This window comes from Oryctolagus cuniculus, chromosome 5 (genome assembly GCF_964237555.1).
Source record: "Oryctolagus cuniculus chromosome 5, mOryCun1.1, whole genome shotgun sequence".
Taxonomy (NCBI): domain Eukaryota; kingdom Metazoa; phylum Chordata; class Mammalia; order Lagomorpha; family Leporidae; genus Oryctolagus; species Oryctolagus cuniculus.
Window position 1 is genome coordinate 137,532,563 of NC_091436.1, and position 20,616 is coordinate 137,553,178.

The following is a 20,616-nucleotide window of genomic DNA, read 5'->3' on the forward strand; positions in this document are numbered from 1 at the left end:
TCATTCAGTAGCATGTTGTTGAATTTCCATGTATTTTTGAATGCTCTATTTTTCTTCTTGTTCTTGATTTCTAGTTAATTTGTGTGTGAGCTGAGAAGACACATGGTATGATTGATTTCATTCTTACTAAAGCCAGGCCCAACAACGTTGGCCCTATCACAGCAAAAGATTCCATTCAAAGACCCTATGGACTTCTATCACAATATTCCAACCCTGCTATGCAGGGAGAAGTGATGGAAGGTGCTGACAACAAGGGTGCAGGAGAAGAAGGCAGACTAGCAAGACAGAATATGTAACGATCAGAGTTATCGAACACAGTTCTGCAGAGATTGTCCTGCCAAAGACAACCTTGAAAGGATGCCAACGAAGAGGACTAGGACAATCAAGGATATGAGTCCCAATGTCAGAAGCCACCTCAACACTGATATGCCCTCAACATCAATTATTCAGGCAGATGCCTGGAAAACTGTAAACCACAAGTTGGCAAAGAGTCAAAAGCAGCTGACCCACCAGCTGAGAATTCATTGGTTCCAGAGGCTGAGTAGTGCAGACCTGAGTAAATGTCCCTTACCGTCTCTACTCCCATCTGGTTTAGTCATCTCTCTCCATCCCTTTCAATTATATAGATAGGTAGATAGAAATATTGATAGATAAACACATACATACATAGGGAGGTAGGTAAAAAGAAAAAACATTAAAAAAAACCAAAAACATAAAAAAGTAATAACCCTCATTAACACTGACAATTTTTTCTTCATTTATTTTATAAAAAAATTTATTTATATATTTAAAAGGAAGAGTGATAGAAGAAGAATCAGAGATTTTCCATCTGCTTGCTCATTTCCCAAATGGCCATAGTGACCAGGGATGAGCCAGGCTGCAACTAAGAGCCCAGAACTTGTTAGAGTCTCCTATATGGGTCACAGGGCCCCAAGTACTTGAGTCATCTTCTGTTACCTTCCCAGTTGCATCATCAAGCAGTTGGATTGGAAATGCAGCAGCTGGGACTCGAACTAGCACTCCTACATGGGATGCCAGCATCACAAGCCTAATGCTGGCCCCCTTTCTTGTTTCTTGTCTCACTTTCTCTTAATATTTCACTTCTATTTTCTGGAATCACCCCCAGGTAAAACATGGTTACCTTAGTCCTTATTTCAGGTCCCCCTTTCAAGGAACCAAAATAAGGAAGAGGAAGATATAGGACAGAAAATATAGACTTCACCAAAATAGTGAAAAGGAAAATGATACCTCATCAGAACTGGAAAGCAGTTCTTCCAGATCAGAGTAAAGGGAAAAATCTAAGCCATCTGTGAAACTGAAGGAGTACTTCATACATTGGTGTGTATGAGTGTGTTTGTGTTTGTGTGTGTGTGTGTAGAGAGAGAGAGCGAGAGAGAATTATTTTCACTATTCTGGATTTTCTCTGTTAACAGCTAGCAAATTATTTTATTGTGGATTAGAGATAGATATGTTGACAAGCAGTTGCTTTATTAAACATTAAATATTTTTATTAATAATTATATATCTTGTGGGCTATAGTGTGATAATTCAATATATATATATATATATATATACAATATGTACTACATGACAGTGTAATCAACATTTCCCTTGTTTGACATCACTTTATAATTAGAGGCTTAGTTTCTTTCTTCTGTTTGTTCCTACAATATGTACTCATTTGTTGTGAGCTAGAGTCTCCACACTATGCAGTGTAATGGTAGGAAGTTATTCCTACAATCTGATTCTGTTTTGATACCCACTACCCAAACTCTGTCCATAAAAACAGGTGATTTCAAAATTCAGAAAATAACTAAATATAGACTAAACATTTAATTGCATTTTACTCAGTGGTTTTGTGGTGAATAACATTTATATGGTAATTTCTAAACATTTATTTATTTATTTGAAGGAGTTACACAGAGAGAAGGAGAGGCAGAGAGAGAGAGAGAGGTTTTCCATCCACTGGTTAACTCCTCATTTGACCACAAAGGCTAGAGCTGTGCCGATCCAAAGCCAGGAGGCAGGAGCTTCTGCATTTCCCGCGTGGGTGGAGGGGACCAAGGACTTGGGCCATCCTCCACTGCTTTTCCAGGTTTTAGCAGATAGCTGGATCAGAAGTGGAGCAGCCAGAACTCAAACCGGCACCCATATTGGATGCCAGCACTGCAGGCAGCGGCTTTACCCGCTATGCCATATCATTGGCTCCTGTATGGTAATTTTAAGTTATGAAATTAATGACCTAACTGCTTACAGTGGCATAAATCCATTTGGATGGTGGTTGAAAACATGTACATGTATGTTAATTGGGAGTTAAAGTGCTTGAGATTGAAAAACTCATTCTTAATTAGTTGACTCATTCTTCCAAATAAAAAACAATCTAATGTCTAAATATTAACAAAAAGGTATATGTAGTTTTCTAATTTGTTAGTTAAACAAGAAGCCTGTATTCTGCAAAGCATAGAAAGAAAGTAAGAGTAAGAGTGATTGAGGAATTTTGTAAGAGAATGAACAGTTGAAGAGATTGGCACTCAGTCCCTGTATGTATATGGAAGAGAAGGAACAAACTTAGAAAAGAACAAGTAATTCACTCAGCATGATGAGTGAATTAAGCCAGTCCCAAAGGGACAAGTGTCATATGTTCTCCCTGATTGGCGACAACTAACTGAGCACCAAAGGGGAAACTTGTTGAAGTGAAATGGACACTATGAGAAACAGTGACTTGATCAGCTCTTGTCCTGACGGTTGATGTACAATGTAATACTTTATCCATTATAGTATTTTTTTTTGTTCTAGTACCATTGGTTGAACTCTGTAATTAATACACAACTATTCTTAGGTGTTTAAATTTTAACTGAGAAGTGATCCCTGTTAGAATTTGGAAAACATTATGCTGAGTGAAATAAGCCAATCCCAAGGGGACAAATAACACTTGTTCTCCCTGATAGGTAACAACTAACTGAGCACCAAAAAGGAAACCTGTTCAAGTGAAATGAACACTATGAGAAATGGTGACTTGATCAGCCCTCACCCTGACTGTTGATGAGCAACTTAATATGTTATCCCTCTTAGTATTTTTTTTTGTTTGTTCTACTTAATACTTTTGGTTGAATACTGTAATCAATATACAATTATTTTTAAGTGCTGAAACTTAACTGAAAAGTGATCGCTGTTAAATGTAAGAGTGGGAATAAGAGAGGGAAGAGAGGTGCAATTTGGGACATGTTCAGATGACTTACCTCAAACGGTAGAGTTAGAAACATACCAGGGGACTCCAATTCAATCCCATCAAGGTGGCATGTACCAATGCCATCTCACTAGTCCCAGTGATCAATTTCTGTTCACCATTGATCATAATGATAGGACTAAGAACCAAAGGGATCATATAAACAAGAATAGTGTCTGCAAATAATAGCTGATAGAATCAAAAAGGGAGAGAACGATCCAACATTGGAAGTGAGATACACAGCAGACCCTTAGAATGGCAGATGTCCTAAACATCACTCTGGCCTCAGAATCAGCCCTTAAGGCATGCAGATCTGGATGAAATGCCCATGAGAGTATTTCAGGCATGGAAGACACTCTGGGGAAAAAAAAAACCTAAATGAAAGATCTCCGCGAGTGAGATCCCAGTGGAAAGAACGGGTCATCAAAGAAGGAGGTACCTTTCTCTGAAGGGAGGAGAGAACTTCCACTTTGACCATGGCCTTGTCTAAATATGATCAGAGTCGCTGAACTCAGGGGGCTTCCATAGCCTTGGCAGTTCATGACAAGAGCCTAGGGTGATTACTGAGGCCATAAACAAGAGTGTCCATTTGTTAAGTCAACAACAGGAGTCACTGTAGGATCTTTGTCCTTAGTGTGCTGTACATTGAGATTTAATGCTATAACTAGTACTCAAGCAGTATTTTTCACTTTATGTTTCTGTGTGGGAGCCAGCTGTTTAAATCTTTACTTAATGTATGCTAAACTGATCTTCTGTATATAAAGAGAATCGAAAATGAATCTTGATGTGAATGGAAGGGGAGAGGGAGTGGGAAAGGGGAGGGTTGCAGTGGGAGGGACGTTATTGGGGGGAAGCGATTGTTATTCATAAGCTGTACTTTGCAAATTTATATTCATTAAATAAAAGTTTGAAAGAAAATAAAAGAAATTGGAAAGGCACCAAATAAATGAGCTTTCAATGCATCTCAAGGATCTAGAAACACTGCAGCAAACCAGATGCAAATCTAGTATGAGAAGAGAAATAATTAAAATCAGAGAAGAAATCAATAGGATTGAATGCAAAAAAAAAAAAAACATCACAAAGAATCAGCCAAGCGAAGAGCTGGTTTTTTGAAAAAATAAACAAAATTGACACCTCATTGGCTCAAGTAACTAAAAAAAGAAGAGAAAAGACCCAAATCAATAAAATCAGAGATGAAAAAGGAAACGTAACAACAGATACCACAGAGATATTGTCAAGATTATAACTGACACTAGGTTCACATGGGTTCTAGGTCAGCTTGACCCCAGTAACCATGTATTCCCCCCACCCCCCGGTCCTAGCAACCATGCATTCCCCTCCTGATTTTGTGGTTTTTGCCTTTATAAACCCTGTTGATTTGGGCTCTTCAGGGTTGAGAGTTCTTTAGGGCATGAGCCCACTCTCCACTGCCGGCAATAAAGGACCATCAAATTGTATCAATGTGTGGTACTCCTTTGTTTATACTCGCTCAGGTACAACACCATTCTTCAACATGATTAATTTTCAATTATTTTTATATACAGAAGATCGACTTAGTATATACTAAGTAAAGATTTCAGCAGACTGCACCCACACAGAAACACAAAGTATAGAGTACTAATTGAGTAGTAGTTTTGTCATTAATTTGCATAGTACAACACAATAAGGACAGAGATCCTACATAGGGAGCAGGTGCACAGTGACTCCCATTGTTGATTTAACAATTGACACTCTTATTTATGATGTCAGCAATCACTTGAGGCTCTTGTCATGAGCTGCCAAGGCTATGGAAGCCTTTAAATAGCCCTGTTTAAAATTATAAGCTCATCAACCAACAAAAGGCAATTACTTACTCCACACATTATTTTTGAAAGCACCTGTAGGATTTTACAAAACATTTTTCCCTTTTAGGCCTCTGTGCCTCTCTTATTAAGATAATCATCATGTCTTATAGCAACACAACAAGAAAAAAATTGGACATTTGTATCAATAGTATTTTACATTATTGTAACTTAAAACTTAGCACCACTTTACATCTTGACAGTATCTTTAATGTAATACAAATAGTCTTACTAATTAGTATCTTCACAAGATTAGAGACGTATCATTTGATATATCCAGGGACCCAACTGAAAATTTCAAAGTCCAAACAATTTGGAAATTTGGATTTTTTGAATGCCTGTCAAGGATGCTAATGAGGTTTAAAATATCTGGTTGAAATACGATTCCTTAACCTCATGACATAATATAGACCAGATTTGATTATTGCTGCTAAGTGATTACTTAAATATTTTATAATAAGCATATATTTAAACAAACTATAACTCTTAATAAAAACTCAGCTGTTTTGAACAATCAGAACTTAACAGAGTCATAAAAGAGCACAATAAATTACTTTAACAGAACACAAAATCTGTGTCTCTTTGGTCATTCCAAGTATCAGAAATAAAATCCTAAATATACAAGTCAGTGCATGAAATCACACATAACTCAGAACAATTTTAACAAAGTCAAAACTAGGGAAGAGAAAATAGCTGACTGGAGCTGGCTAGAAAACTGACACAGAGTCAACAATTCACAAAACTGTTAAAAGGAGATGCTATAGGTTTTAAATGGTTTTATGATTTTTTAAAAACATTCACTAACATATATGCATTGTATAAACCTCATTGTTTTGGAGCCCGCAGTGCCAGCATCCATTAAGGATGTTGGCTTGAGACCCAGCTGCTTCACTTCTGATCCAACTCTCTGCTGTGGCCTGGGAAAGCAGTGGAAGATGGGCCCCTGCACCCACATGGGAGACCTGGAAGAAGTTCCTAGCTCTTGGCTTCAAATCGGCATGTCTCTGGCCATTGTGGCCATTTGGGAAGTGAACCAGGTGATGGAAGACCCCATTCTCTCTGCCTCTGCCTCTGCCTCTCCTCTGCCTTTCCTTCTGTCTCTGTGTAACTCTGACTTTCAAGTAAATAAATAAATCTTTAAAAAATAACTCAGTGTTTTTTTAAAAACTTTTATTTAATGCATATAAATTTCCAAAGTACGACTTATGGATTACAATGGCTTCCCCCCCATACCGTCCCTCCCACCCACAACCCTCCCCTTTCCCACTCCCTCTCCCCTTCCATTCACATCAAGATTCATTTTCTTTTTTTTTAACTTTTATTTAATGAATATGAATTTCCAAAGTACGACTTATGGAATACAATGGCTTCCCCCCCATACCGTCCCTCCCACTCACGACCCTCCCCCCTCCCACTCCCTCTCCCCTTCCATTCACATTAAGATCCATTTTCTTTTTTTTTTAAACTTTTATTTAATGCATATAAATTTCCAAAGTGCGACTTATGGATTACAATGGCTTCCCCCCCATACCGTCCCTCCCACCCACAACCCTCCCCTTTCCCACTCCCTCTCCCCTTCCATTCACATCAAGATTCATTTTCAATTATCTTAATATACAGAAGATCAGCTTAGTATACATCAAGTATGGAGTTCAACAGTTTGCTCCCACACAGAAACATAAAGTGAAAAATAATAGATGATTTTTTTTAAATGATGATGAAATCAGAGCAGACCTATTGTCATGTTTAATCCCAGTGAGAGTCAAGTTGGGAATTGATAATTTCTTTTTTTTTTTTTTTTACAGAGGATCAGTTTAGTATGCATTAAGTAAAGATTTCAACAGTTTGCACCCCCATAGAAACACAAAGTGAAATATATTGTTTGAGTACTCGTTATAGCATTAAATCTCAATGTACAGCACATTAAGGATAGAGATCCTACATGAGGAGTAAGTGCACAGTGACTCCTGTTGTTGACTTTACCAATTGACACTCCTGTCTATGGCATCAGTAATCTCCCTATGCTCCAGTCATGAGTTTCCAAGGCTATGGAAGCCCTCTGAGTTCTCCGATTCTTATCTTGTTTAGACAAGGTCATAGTCAAAGTGGAGGTTCTCTCCTCCCTTCAGAGAAAGGTACCTCCTTCTTTGATGACCTGTTCTTTCCACTGGGCTCTCACTCGCAGAGATCTTTTGCCAGAGTGTCTTGGCTTTCCATGCCTGAAATACTCTCATGAGCTTTTCAGCCAGCTCCGAATGCCTTTAGGGCTGATTCTGAGGCCAGAGTGCTATTTAGGACATCTGCCATTCTATGAGTCTGCTGAGTATCTCACTTCCCATGTTGGATCACTCTCCCCTTTATTTATTCCATCGGTTAGCGTTAGCAGGTACTAGACTTGTGTATGTGCTCCCTTTGACTCCCAGTCCCTCCACCATGACCAACGGTGAACTGAAATTGATCACTTGGAATAGTGAGATGGCATTGGTACATGCCACCTCGATGGGATTGAATTGGAATCCCCTGGTATGCTTCCAACTCCACCACTTGGGGCAAATCAGCCTGAGCATGTCCCAAATTATACATCTCTTCCCTCTCCCATTCCCACCACCATGTTCAACAGGGATCATATTTCAGTTAATTTTCAACACTTAAGAATAACTGTGCATCAATTACAGATCTAAACCAGTCATATTAAGTAGAACAGACAAAAAAACTACTAAGAGGGATAATGTATTAAGTTGTTCATTCACAGTCAGGGCTAAGCTGATCAAGCCACCGTTTCCCATAGTGTCCACCTCACTCCAACAGGTTTCCCTCTTGGTGTTCAGTCAGTCATCACCGATCAGGGAGAACATATGGTATTTGTCCCTTTGGGACTGGCTTATTTCACTCAGCATGATGTGTTCCAGATTCCTCCATTTTGTTGCAAATGACTGGATTTCGTTGTTTCTTACTGCGATATAGTATTCTAAAGAGTACATATCCCATAATTTCTTTATCCAGTCTACCGTTGATGGGCATTTAGGTTGGTTCCAGGTCTTAGCTATTGTGAATTGAGCTGCAATAAACATTAGGGTGCAGACCGCTTTTTTGTTTGCCAATTTAAATTCCTTTGGGTAAATTCCAAGGAGTGGCATGGCTGGGTCGAACGGTAGGGTTATCTTCAGGTTTCTGAGGAATCTCCAGACTGACTTCCATAGTGGCTTGACCAGTTTGCATTCCCACCAACAGTGGGTTAGTGTCCCTTTTTCCCCACATCCTCGCCAGCATCTGTTGTTGGTAGATTTCTGAATGTGAGCCATTCTAACCAGGGTGAGGTGAAACCTCATTGTGGTTTTGATTTGCATTTCCCTGAGTGCTAATGACCTTGAACATTTTTTCATGTGCCTGGATTTCCTCTTTTGAAAAATGTCTATTGAGGTCCTTGGCCCATCTCTTAAGTGGGTTGTTGGTTTTGTTTTTGTGGAGTTTCTTGATCTCTTTGTACATTCTGGTTATTAACCCTTTATCTGTTGCATAGTTTGCAAATATTTTTTCCCATTCTGTCGGTTGTCTCTTCACTCTCCTGACTGTTTCTTTTGCAGTACCATATGATTATCTCAATAGATGCCGAGAAAGCATTTGATAAAATACAACACCCGTTCATGATGAAAACTCTAAGCAAACTGGGTTTGGAAGGAACATTCCTCAATACAATCAAAGCAATCTATGAAAAACCCACAGCCAACATCCTATTGAATGGGGAAAAGTTGGAAGCATTTCCACTGAGATCTGGAACCAGACAGGGATGCCCACTCTCACCACTGCTATTCAATATAGTTCTGGAGGTTCTAGCCAGAGCTATTAGGCAAGAAAAAGAAATTAAAGGGATACAAATTGGGAAGGAAGAACTCAAACTATCCCTCTTTGCAGATGACATGATTCTGTATTTAGGGGACCCAAAGAACTCTACTAAGAGACTATTGGAACTCATAGAAGAGTTTGGCAAAGTAGCAGGGTATAAAATCAATGCACAAAAATCAACAGCCTTTGTATACACAGACAATGCCATGGCTGAGGAAGAACTTCTAAGATCAATCCCATTCACAATAGCTACAAAAACAATCAAATACCTTGGAATAAACTTAACCAAGGACGTTAAAGATCTCTACGATGAAAATTACAAAACCTTAAAGAAAGAAATAGAAGAGGATACCAAGAAATGGAAAAATCTTCCATGCTCATGGATTGGAAGAATCAACATCATCAAAATGTTCATTCTCCCAAAAGCAATTTATAAATTCAATGCAATACCAATCAAGATACCGAAGACCTTCTTCTCAGATCTGGAAAAAATGGTGCTGAAATTTATATGGAGGCACAAGAGACCTCGAATAGCTAAAGCAATCTTGTACAACAAAAACAAAGCCGGAGGCATCACAATACCACATTTCAGGACATACTACAGGGCAGTTGTAATCAAAACAGCGTGGTACTGGTACAGAAACAGATGGATAGACCAATGGAACAGAATTCAAACACCAGAAATCAACCCAAACATCTACAGCCAACTTATATTTGATCAAGGATCTAAAACTAATTCCTGGAGCAAGGACAGTCTATTCAATAAATGGTGCTGGGAAAATTGGATTTCCATGTGCAGAAGCATGAAGCAAGACCCCTACCTTACACCTTACACAAAAATCCACTCAACATGGATTAAAGACCTAAATCTACGACCTGACACCATCAAGTCACTAGAGAACATTGGAGAAACCCTTCAAGATATTGGCACAGGCAAAGAATTTCTGGAAAAGACCCGGGAGGCACAGGCAGTCAAAGCCAAAATCAACTATTGGGATTGCATCAAATTGAGAAGTTTCTGTACTGCAAAAAATAACTCAGTGTTTTAACAGAGGATCAGATTCTAATTCTATGTAAAAATCTCCAAATTAAAACATCTTTTAATTAAGATAACATATTGAATTTTAACCTTAGTTACCTTTAAGCAGTGTTGGACTATTTTTATATGAAAATATATTGTTAACAAACCCAAGTAGTATTTTTTATAGACTATATGGTGTTAAGAGTAGAAATATTGGCCAGTGCTGCGGCTCAATAGGCTAATCCTCCGCCTTGCGGAGCCAGCACACCAGGTTCTAGTCCTGGTCGGGGCACTGGATTCTTTTCCGGTTACCCCCTTCCAGGCCAGCTCTCTGCTGTGGCCAGGGAGTGCAGTGGAGGATGGTCCAAGTACTTGGGCCCTGCACCCCATGGGAGACCAGGATAAGTACCTGGCTCCTGCCATCAGATGAGCGTGGTGCGCCGGCTGCAGCATCCATTGGAGGGTGAACCAACAGCAAAGGAAGACCTTTCTCTTTGTCTCTCTCTCTCACTGTCCACTCTGCCTGTCAAAAAAAAGAGTAGAAATATATCATTTAGACATATTTATCTAATTTATCTTTACCCAATTACAATTCATGTTTATACCTACATGACTGAAGATGCTGATATTATATCTTCATCTGACTTAAGGTCAAAATTGCATTTATATGGAATTTTACTCCTCTTAGCTATAAATCAGTGATATTATACCAGAAATTTTAAAATACTCCATAGGGGCTATAATGAGTATTAATTACCAATTGATGTTTCATCCAATACTGATTACCAATTACTGTATCATTGGAAACCTGGTAAACTAAAGTGCAAAATCATTTGGCAAGTTACAAAGCAATATTTTTAAAGGCAGTGACCTTCCTAGATTTAAGAGAGAAATTTCCTTAAACCAAATGCCTAGCTTTAGCTGAACCAAATTTTCATGTACAAGATTTTTATTTATCAAATACATGTCTTAGATTTTAATTGAATTTAAGCCTAGTTTTCTTTGTTCCTAAAGAAAAACACCTTAGGCCAATGATGCCTAGTCAACAGTCAGCTACTTTCAACTGTCTCTGAAAAAACACATGTTAAGGCAGCTGTAGGTCAGGTCCCAAGCATCTTCCCAGCAGATGGAAGACCTCTCTCTCTGTCTCTAACTTTCTGTGTAACTCTGTCTTAAAATAAATAAAATAAATCTTAAAAAAAAAAAGAAGTGACTAGAGAAGACTTCAGAGCTGAGGTTGTCCAACAGAGGGTGGAGTGGAAAGTCAGGCTTGAAAAGCAGAGCCGCTTGTTGGGGGAAGTGCAAAGCACCACAAGGACTTTGAAAAGGAGAGCAGAAGATGAGAGGAAGTCCTTGGTGAAATCTGTGGTTTATTTTCTTAGCAGTTTGGAATGTCCTGGGAGCAGGACTTTCAGAATGATAAATGCAAGGTGTCCAGTGCATAACAAATCTTCCCAGGCAGACAAATCAATTAATTCACAGGCTTTTATTGGGATTCCGCTCCCAGGCAAAGTTCCCCGATCCCAACAGAGCAACAGAGTAGGGGCCGGGGAAGTCGCGCATCAAAGATAGATATAGATTCAGGGTATGGGGGTTAAAGGTTGAAGTGGGTCTGATCTCATTGATTGACCTTTAGGCACCTGCAGGGACCTTGACAAGGACTTTTCTTCCCTGGAAGTACAGGTAAGAACTTTCTATTCCTGGAAGTATAGGCCTTTCCTCCATGCAGATCCCAAAGCTACCATCCTGACCTTTTGATGATAGGAAAGGGGGTGACGATGAGTCTCTCTGGCTACTTCCTGTTGAGTGGGGATGTCGTCTAAAGGAGCCCGCTGGGAGAATCTTGTGGCTCCTCAGTGACAGGCATGTATAGATGGAGAAGCATCTGGTTGACTGCCTGGTTGCTGAAGGCCTCGATTCATTCCATTACCACCTGCTATAAACACTTAAACAGACACTGTAGTATATAAGTCAGGGTGAGAATAGCAATTGATGATCATAAGAGTGGCATTAACCAGGTAATGAAAGGATTTCATAGAGGAGAGGAAATGAGGGGGATCTCTGGACCCTTGTAAGGATTGTTTGATGGACGTGATTTAAATCTGATCCCAGCCAAGACCGGGAGAAAGACCACTCAACTTTTGCGGGTAGAGGTGTTTGTCTGTAGAGACAAATAGAACCTGACAGAAGGGACTTGATAATAATCTGGTGGGCTTTAGGCCTTGTAAGTTAAGAGGCCCAGACCTACCTATCTCTTCATAGTGGTACATCCTAAGGGAGGTGTGAATCTCCTTGGAGAAGGCACCCTGTTGACTTCCATTACCTAGCTGGCCTTGGAGGAGAGCTGGCCAGGTAAAGGCAGGTGGCATCTCTAACAGGAAATTTACAGTTCTGCCTGCAATGTTGCTGACCCTGGTTGGCTGTCCCCTCAGCTGCAGTGGTCACTTTGGAAGCTGGGCTGAGTGAAGGGCTTTTCAGCTTAGAGTCAATAAGATCTGTGGCTCTGACCTGAAGTCCTTCGACTCCAGGGCAGGTCCATTTCCAGTGATCCAACTCTCAGCTGGCAAAGCTGCCAGGGCTCTTCACAAGCTGACTTCTGCTGAAGCTCAGGCTTACCACATTGCAAGCCACTGCAGTGGACTGGCCTGTTGGGTCTCCTTGAGGGCAGATCACTGTACAGAACAGCTATTAATAGGCCTGCCACCTATATTTACATTTCTGATGCCTGGCTTTCTCTTCCTCCTGGTTTTTGTTAAAGCAGACCAGAGGATGCAAGTCAAGGGGGTGCTCAAGTCCCATCTCTAATCTTTGTGGCCTAAACTAGAAGTTTATAGTCACAGGCATGTTCTGTAGTAGTTTTTCTGAGGTAGATAATGCCCATGAGGAAAGCTATGCCCTCTCTTTAAAACTTTCTTACCCTTTGTTTGGTCTGAAAGGGAGGTCTTGCTTGTTTACTGTGCACATGGCGAAGTAAATCTAGCTGTGAAATTATAATTTAAGTTCTCATTTTGCCTATGCTATTACAGAAAATGTTAGCTATCCATTTTTTAAGATCCAAGAATCAAATTGTGCATCTTGGATAGTCCTTCAGAATAGAATTAGTTTCCTACTTTGAAGAGAATAGAGAAATGAGAGAACAAGTTGGACTTACAATAGAGAAATGGGGGTGCCAGTCCCAGATCACTTACTGACAATAGAAATATCAAATGAAAACTTAGAAAGCAGTTTCAATCATTAGATACAAATATAGCAGTTTCAATATTAGCTTTTTAAATTCTTTAACTGATTTTAAATTTACCAATTGATTCGAATTACTTTCTGCTCTTAGTAACCTCAGCTAACCATGCATTCAGTTGGTACCTATAATACATTATTGGCTTCATCTGTTTACAGCGCCATCCCAAAGTACTGAATACAATAGATGTGGCTGGAAAAAGTCTATCAGAACCTATAGGAGGACAGCTAAGCACAAGACCAACAATGCTTTAGTTTTATGAGCAGCAAATCTGATATATAAAACTATGGATGGCAAAAGACTTTAAGTTGCCACGTTTAAAATTATAAACTTATTATAAACTCAACAAGAGGCACACACTTACTTCACATAGCATTTTTGAAAGCACCTGTAGGATTTTATAGAACATTTAACTCTTTAGGCCTCTGTGGCTTTCTCATTAAGATCCAAGATTTCTTTCCTAACCTTCTGTGACTTCCACACATCCTCTTTAACTTACTTGAAACATTCCATCATTTTCATTCCAGTCTAGAGTAAACTAGCCATCAGGATGAAGTCAATCTTACAAACCTTGTCCTTTCCTTATTCAAAATAACTTTTCCTTTTAAACTGTCCTTACCAAATGCACATTTCTGTACTTGCGATGTGATGTTTTCCATCTGCCAATTTCCTTGCTTTATGTTTTGAAATAACCTGTTAAAAATCTCAAAATTAAGACATTTTAAAATAAGGTAACACATCAAATTTCAGCCTGTTACTCCAAGCAATGTCTTTTCATAGACAGTTTATAAACTAACCCAAAAACTTTTTATAGAATATAACATGCTGAGTATATAAAAGTTTACATTTAGACACATTATCTTATTTTCCTTTACCCAATTTAAATTAGCAGTTACACCTAAATGACTTAAGATGCTGAATTCAATTCAAATTAAAATTGCATTCATCTAAAACAAGTACTAATTACTCATTGTTGTTTCATTGAGTACTGATTACCAGGAAACCTGTTAAAATAAATTGCAAAATAAGTTCACCAAGTTAGAAAGTGATATTTTCAAAGGTAGTGGATCTTCCTAGATTCAAAGAGAAATTCTTTCAAAGTCAGTGTCTTTTTTCAGTTACAGTTACAGTTGCCTTTTTCCTAAGAACACCTTAGGCCCATGTTGTCATATTCAGTTGGCCATATGGGGCTTAGGCACTTGACCTAAAACCCAACAGACCATAGGGGTGGGGTGAAGAAGGGAAAAAAGAGGGAGAATGAGAGTGTAAAAGAGAGACAAGAGAGGAGAGGAGCTAGTAAGGAGAGAAGAGAGAGCGAGCAGAAGAAAAGAGAGAGCAGGAGAGAAAAGAAAAGAGACAGGAGACTAGAGGAGGAGGCTAGAAAGCCACGTGTCAGGAACAGGTCCTTTTAAAACTTTGCCAGAGGGTGGCCAGGGAAGAAGGAGCATCCCATTAGGATGGGGGTGGAGCTTGACAATGGGCCACGTGGCTACCTGGCTTCCAGCAATGGTGGCGGGGAGAGGCAGGACATGGGGTGGGGGAGGAAGAATGTGCATATGGGGGTGGGAGGTTCCTGGCTAGCTGTGGGGTCCCCAGGAACTCAGGAGGGTCTAAAAAGGTGGAGAGTGGAGAGTTAGGCAGTAACACGGAAGAGGCGTCCTTAGGAGGTGGGGGCCCGATCTTGGCCAGCAAGACCTGGGCTTTGGAGCAGGCAGAGAGGAAAGTAGGGGAGAAGGGAGAAGGGACAGGAGCGGAGGTTTCAGAAAGCCTGGACATATGGGACATCTGACCATGTTCTCTTCCTGTGGAAGAAATCCTCAAGGTAATTAGGTCATGCCTGGGTGGAGTAGAAGCTTAGGTGTTTATACCGTAGGTCCTGGGCTAGTCCCAGTTGCTTCAAGTTCTTTAGGAGGCAGACCAGAGGGCATTTTGAGTTCCACCCTCAGGATTGGCCAGATCCAGTGGTCTCCTGGGCAGCCCGGATCTACTGAAATTCCAGCAAGGCATCCCCTGTCCTGGACTTCAGTAGACGGATTAGAGGTCAGTCCTCTATGGGGCCAAGCCAGTGGTGGGACATCTCTACAGCCACTGGGAGGCTAAACAGCAGAGAACAGAGCCCATGTGTGCACCATTTGGAGAACTCTGTCCAGACAGAGAGCTAGCCAGAGATCACAGAGACTGGGCCAACCCAGAGGAGGGAGGGAGAGCAAGGGAGGAGTTACTTACAGTGGTCGGGCATGGTCTGTAGTCAGCCTGGGGCACCAGACAGGTTCAAGGAGTGAGGGAGCCTCGAACCTAGAAAGGTTAGGTGCGCAACCTCAGCTCCCGGGTTTCGGCACCATCTGCAAGATGTCTGGCATGTAACAAATCTTCAGGCAGACGAATCAATTAATTCACAGGATTCCACTCCCAGGTGAGGTTCCCCAGTCCCAACAGAGCAACGGGGTGGGGGGGCGGGGAAGTTGCACGTCAGAGATTGGGAGTGCTCCTTTTATAGATTCAGGGCATGGGGGTTAAAGGTTGAGGCAGGTCTGATCCTCATTGGTTGACCTTTAGGCACCTGCAGGGACCTTGACAAGGACTTTTCTTCCCCGGAAGTATAGGTAGGAACTTTCCATTCCCAGGAATATAGGCCTTTCCTTCATGCAGATCCCAAAGCTATCAATAAACACTTTGTTACTTTTATAATTTGTTTTTGTACTCAGAGGAGAGAGTGGCAGAACAGAGAAGGAGGGTTTAGGAAGAGAGAGGCAGGTTTGGCTACTGCAGAGGTGAAGGAAAAAGGCATCAGAGAGAGGTGAGGGAGAGATGGGGATCTGGGGACAATTGGAGGGGTAGAGTTGTATACAAAAGATAGTGGTAGAGTCTAGTGGTGGTAGGGAAATAGACTTTTAGTTCTACTGAGAGGGAAAGGAACATGGACCCTGACTTTCCACTTCACCCATTCACACTCTTGAGGGGTAACATGGAATCAAGTTTTCCAGCTGCCACATGAGAGTGAGTGATCAGGGACAGGAAAAGGGGGGTCATAAGGTGGCTGTGGCAAGGCAGGAACAGGATGCTGACTCAGCAGAATGGGGGAGGGCAGAAGTTGGAATGAGGAGTTTGTGATAAGGCAGGAGGCGTTAGAAATGGATGTTTCCTCCAGGAATTTCTGGGCAGGAGGGGGACGCATCACTGAGACAGAGCCATGGTGCCAGATTGAACAGAAGGAGGGGGCTTTGAGGTTGTTGAGGGGGAGGTGACTGTACAGGAGCCTGAGCAGGGAGAGGTTGAGCTGGTGCCTGTGGTGGAAGGCAGTAATGGGGGAGCTCACCTAGGGTTCACTGGTGGATAGCAGACATTCCCAGTATCATGGCAGTCCAGCATGAGAGAGTGGGAGCAGAAGTAGGGGTTGTCCCTACACCCACTGGAGCCCAAAGCGTGGAACCTGAGAAGGGAAGCAGAGTGTGGGGTCATCACTCATGCCCACTGCTGCACGGAGTGTGCAGCCCCTGGAAAGGTGAACAGTCAGTGGAGGCTGTGGTGCCTGGGACCAGGGTGGAACTGCAACCTGTGGTAGAGGTCACCTTGACAGAATCCTCGCTTTCCCATCTTACCTCAGGGTGTTGGAGGGCCAGTGTGTGGATGGCAATCACAGATAATTGGGTGGCAAAGAAAGAGGTCTTGAGGCGAGTTTTCTGGTTGGCAGGAACACAGGATCCCGAAGCAGCTCAGATCACTGAGGGGAGAGTAAGGTCAGTGGGAGAGCCTGGATCTGAGTCATGGCACCAAGGGAAGGCCACCACAAAACAGACCAAACACTGGAATAAGGGAAATGTTTACTGTAGGGGCTGTGTCAAACAGGCTGGAGAGAGAGAGCAAGAGAGACAGAGAAGAGAAGAAAGCCTGTTTGGGAAAGCAGGTCTTTATAGTCTTGCAGGGGTAGGGAAGTGGGAACGGCGAATCCCATTAGGGTGAGGGTGGAGCTGATGCTTATGGTTGGGCCATTTGGCCACCTGAATACTAGTAAGCCTGGCTGGGCTTAGGACTGAGCCTTATTGTACAAGAAGGCGATGGGGCCAGAGCCTAAGATGGAACCTGGGGCTTAGATGGCACCACAGATAAGACCGTGCCATTTTACTAACACTGCTCAACTCTGCTATGAGTCCATCTATAGATTTTTTAAAATTTTGTTATAAATTGCAATTCTAGGTTCCTCTCTGTATATGCTTTTGTAATTCCTCTTTGACATCTCAGTGTCATCATACTTTTCTTTGATTCATGCCTCATCCTTTAGTTTTTTAAACTTATTTATAATATCTGCTTTGACTTCCTTCTCTGTTATTTTCATTCTTTGTGTCATCTCGACAGCTTTTTCAATGAGCATTTTTCATGCTTTCCTCTTCCTGCACATTCTCTATGACATTTTGTTGCTGTAGAAAACTGAATAATAAATAACATAGTAATTTGGGTTTTGATTTTACTCTCCCACCTGGGAATCATTATGTACAGGTTTGTTCATTTAGTGGTCTTTCAGTATTGATTCCAAAGTCTTTTGATTCATCAACGTGTTGTTGTTAATGCTTTACTCACTTTTTAAGAGTTTTAAATTTTTCAACTTAGATTCCTAGAAGTCATCCCTGGGTAATAATATTAGTAACAAACAAAAAAAAATTGATCAAAAGTTGTGGTTAACCTAATTTTGTTTGAACTCGGAATTTATTGGGAGCCCAAAGATTTAAAGAAACAGAAGATTCTCTTAAGATACAGGAAAAAAAGTTGTATAATAAATGGTGTGTGTAATATGTGAATGGATGGTGGTCTTAAGAGAATCTTCTGTTTCTTTAAATCTTTGGCCTCCCAGTCAATTCCAAGTTCAAACAAAATTGAACTCAAACAGCACTCTTAGATTTTTAACCAGCTTCCCACTCAGATTTTAATGCTTGTCCTAATTGTTCATGTGTGCTGACAAAACCTAAAACCTGAAACCTGCCTCAGAGAGAGACACATAACAGAACACTGGGAGAGGTGCAGTTCATTCAAGGTCTACATGTTGAATATTGTTTAATATATTTTGATTTATGCTTGAAAAAGTGAGGAATATAATAATAAATATTTTGAAATAGGACATTACCAACAGATTTAGTGACTACTCTCTTTTCAAACGCATTCCTTTACATCACTAATATGCCTAGAATATATGATATGATTTCCAGATGACCAACACGGACAACAGTTTTAGCCAGATTTCCATCACTGTTCATCATGCAAGTTGAGAAATTTAGTGAACAAAGACCACATATTTTAAGTATGTGCTACATCATTTTATTTTATTGTAGCAATTTATGCATTAAACAGTAATTAATTCTGTTTTGTAAAATCATATCCCATATCTTAGAAGTTTATCATGATTTGTTACTCTGTACTACAAATTATAATACTAATATACCTGGTTAAGTTTTATACCTGGGCAACACATCAAAATGATGTTTCTGAAAACCAGAGGGTTTTTTTTTTCAATCTTTTGCTTTTACTTTATAGACATTTACTTTCAACCTTGTAGTCCTGGGAAATATTGGAGAAGTATTACAATGATAATAAGCATAAGGGAAACAAATCACATGAAGTATTTTATCAGAAATTATGTAGATCAATGCTATGCATTTTTGACCACTTAAATGTAATGAGAGTGGTGTTGAGGGAGGTGTACAATGTCTGTTCAAGAGGGGAATAACTGTATTTTCATAAATATCTCTCTGCACTCAACAGGAAGTGTAAATTATAGGAGTTAATTCTTTTTTACAATACATACTCATTTTATTTATTTGAAAAGGAGAGGGAAAGAGAATCTTCCATCTGCTCATAAGAGCTAGAGATGAGCCAGACAGATACCAGAATCCAGAAACTCCATCCTGGTCTCCCACAGAGGTGTCAGGGGCCCCAGTCCTTTAGCCATCTTCTACTGTCCTCCTTGGTGCATTAGCAGTGAGTAGAGCAAAAGCAGAGCACTTGGGTCTAGCACCAGATTCATACATAGGATACAGTGTGGAAATCTGCAGCTTAACTTGCTGTGTCACAATACTAGCCCAAAAGAATTACTACTTATGGAAATGGGCAATAGGAAAAGCAGTGGAACATTTAGATCAAGGGAAAGGTGCAGAATGCATTTGGAGTATTAGCAGGAAAATAAAGCACAAATAATAGTAGAGAAAAAGAAATTATCTCTTGTGCCAGGAAATTCAAGCCGAATTGCCTGACAACATATATTTATGTTCTTTTCAGACTGGAGGAAGCAATTTTCCAGGCTGTGTTTCATTCCCTGATGGTCTGAGTCTCTAATCCGTCCACTCAGGTTCAGTTTCAGGAGTTGTTGGAGAAGGCAGATGACACATCCCATGTGAGAGTGTGAGTATGTGCTCCTCCCACAGTCCTCTAGATAGCTCAGGCTATTATTGACACCTTGCTTTTTGCATTACTCTAACCATATAGAAATTCAAAGAATGACATTCGTTGCAGTGAATGTTGTCCTGAATCCAGACACAGTGCTTCCTGCCCTCATCTTGTCTGAAGAGGTGTGTAACATGGGGAGAAGAACATCAGGATCTAGCTAACAACCCAGAGAGATTCTATGCCCTTCCCTGCGTGCAGGGCCAATAACTCACCACCTACTGGGAGGTGGAGGTTGGCAACAGTACAGCCTGGGACCTAGGAATTTGCAGGCATAATGTAGTGAGGAAGGGGAGGATTTGCACAAAACCTGAGGATGGTTTCTGGGCTGTCAGGTTTTATAAGGTAAATACTGGGCACTCACTTCTCCAGAAACACTGCTCACCCTAAAAGAACACACTGCCAGGGTGTGTATTTTCTTAGAATCTAAGGATGGACGTGTCCCATTCTATAACATCACAGATAAATCTCATATTTACACTTTTCCTGAGACTCATTCGATAGGTCCCTAGACTCAGGACATTTGTCCCTGTGTCCAGTGCCTGAATCAGCACAGCTTGCAGATAACTCTCACCCTGATGCCATCCCAGTCCTGGAGAAATCATGTACCCCGCAAGTCAGTGAGGACTGAGGCCTGCACCAGAGCAAATCACCTTTTATTCTTTCTATGGTTCTTCCCATCATTTAATTTCTCTCATAAAAGTTCTTCCCTAAAGCCTGGTCCACTATAAAGAAGTCTGTGTTGCTTGTACCATGATATGAAAAATTACATACTTATAGACATACAGGCTCATGTAGCATAATCAAATCATCACTATAAGATTATACAAGTGACTGTATATGGTCTTTTAAGAGTGAAATTTCTTGAATATTTACCAAAAGTAGGAAAAATGATCATTATTTCTTTAATATTTTTGTAAGTTTGTTTTTTGCACATTGTTTTTACAATGATATGAATAAAAGTAAACTAGTTTTTTTTTAAAAAAGACAAATTATTCTCAGTTGTTTAACCCAGTATGAT

The 20,616-nt window shown here is 40.6% G+C and overlaps 1 pseudogene; it reads right to left on the reverse strand.

Moving 5' to 3' along the window:
• The window catches only part of LOC138849877 (butyrophilin subfamily 1 member A1-like), a 40,286-nt pseudogene extending 23,945 nt beyond the window's left edge, over positions 1–16,341 (reverse strand).
• Positions 16,342–20,616: the final 4,275 nt, after the last annotated feature.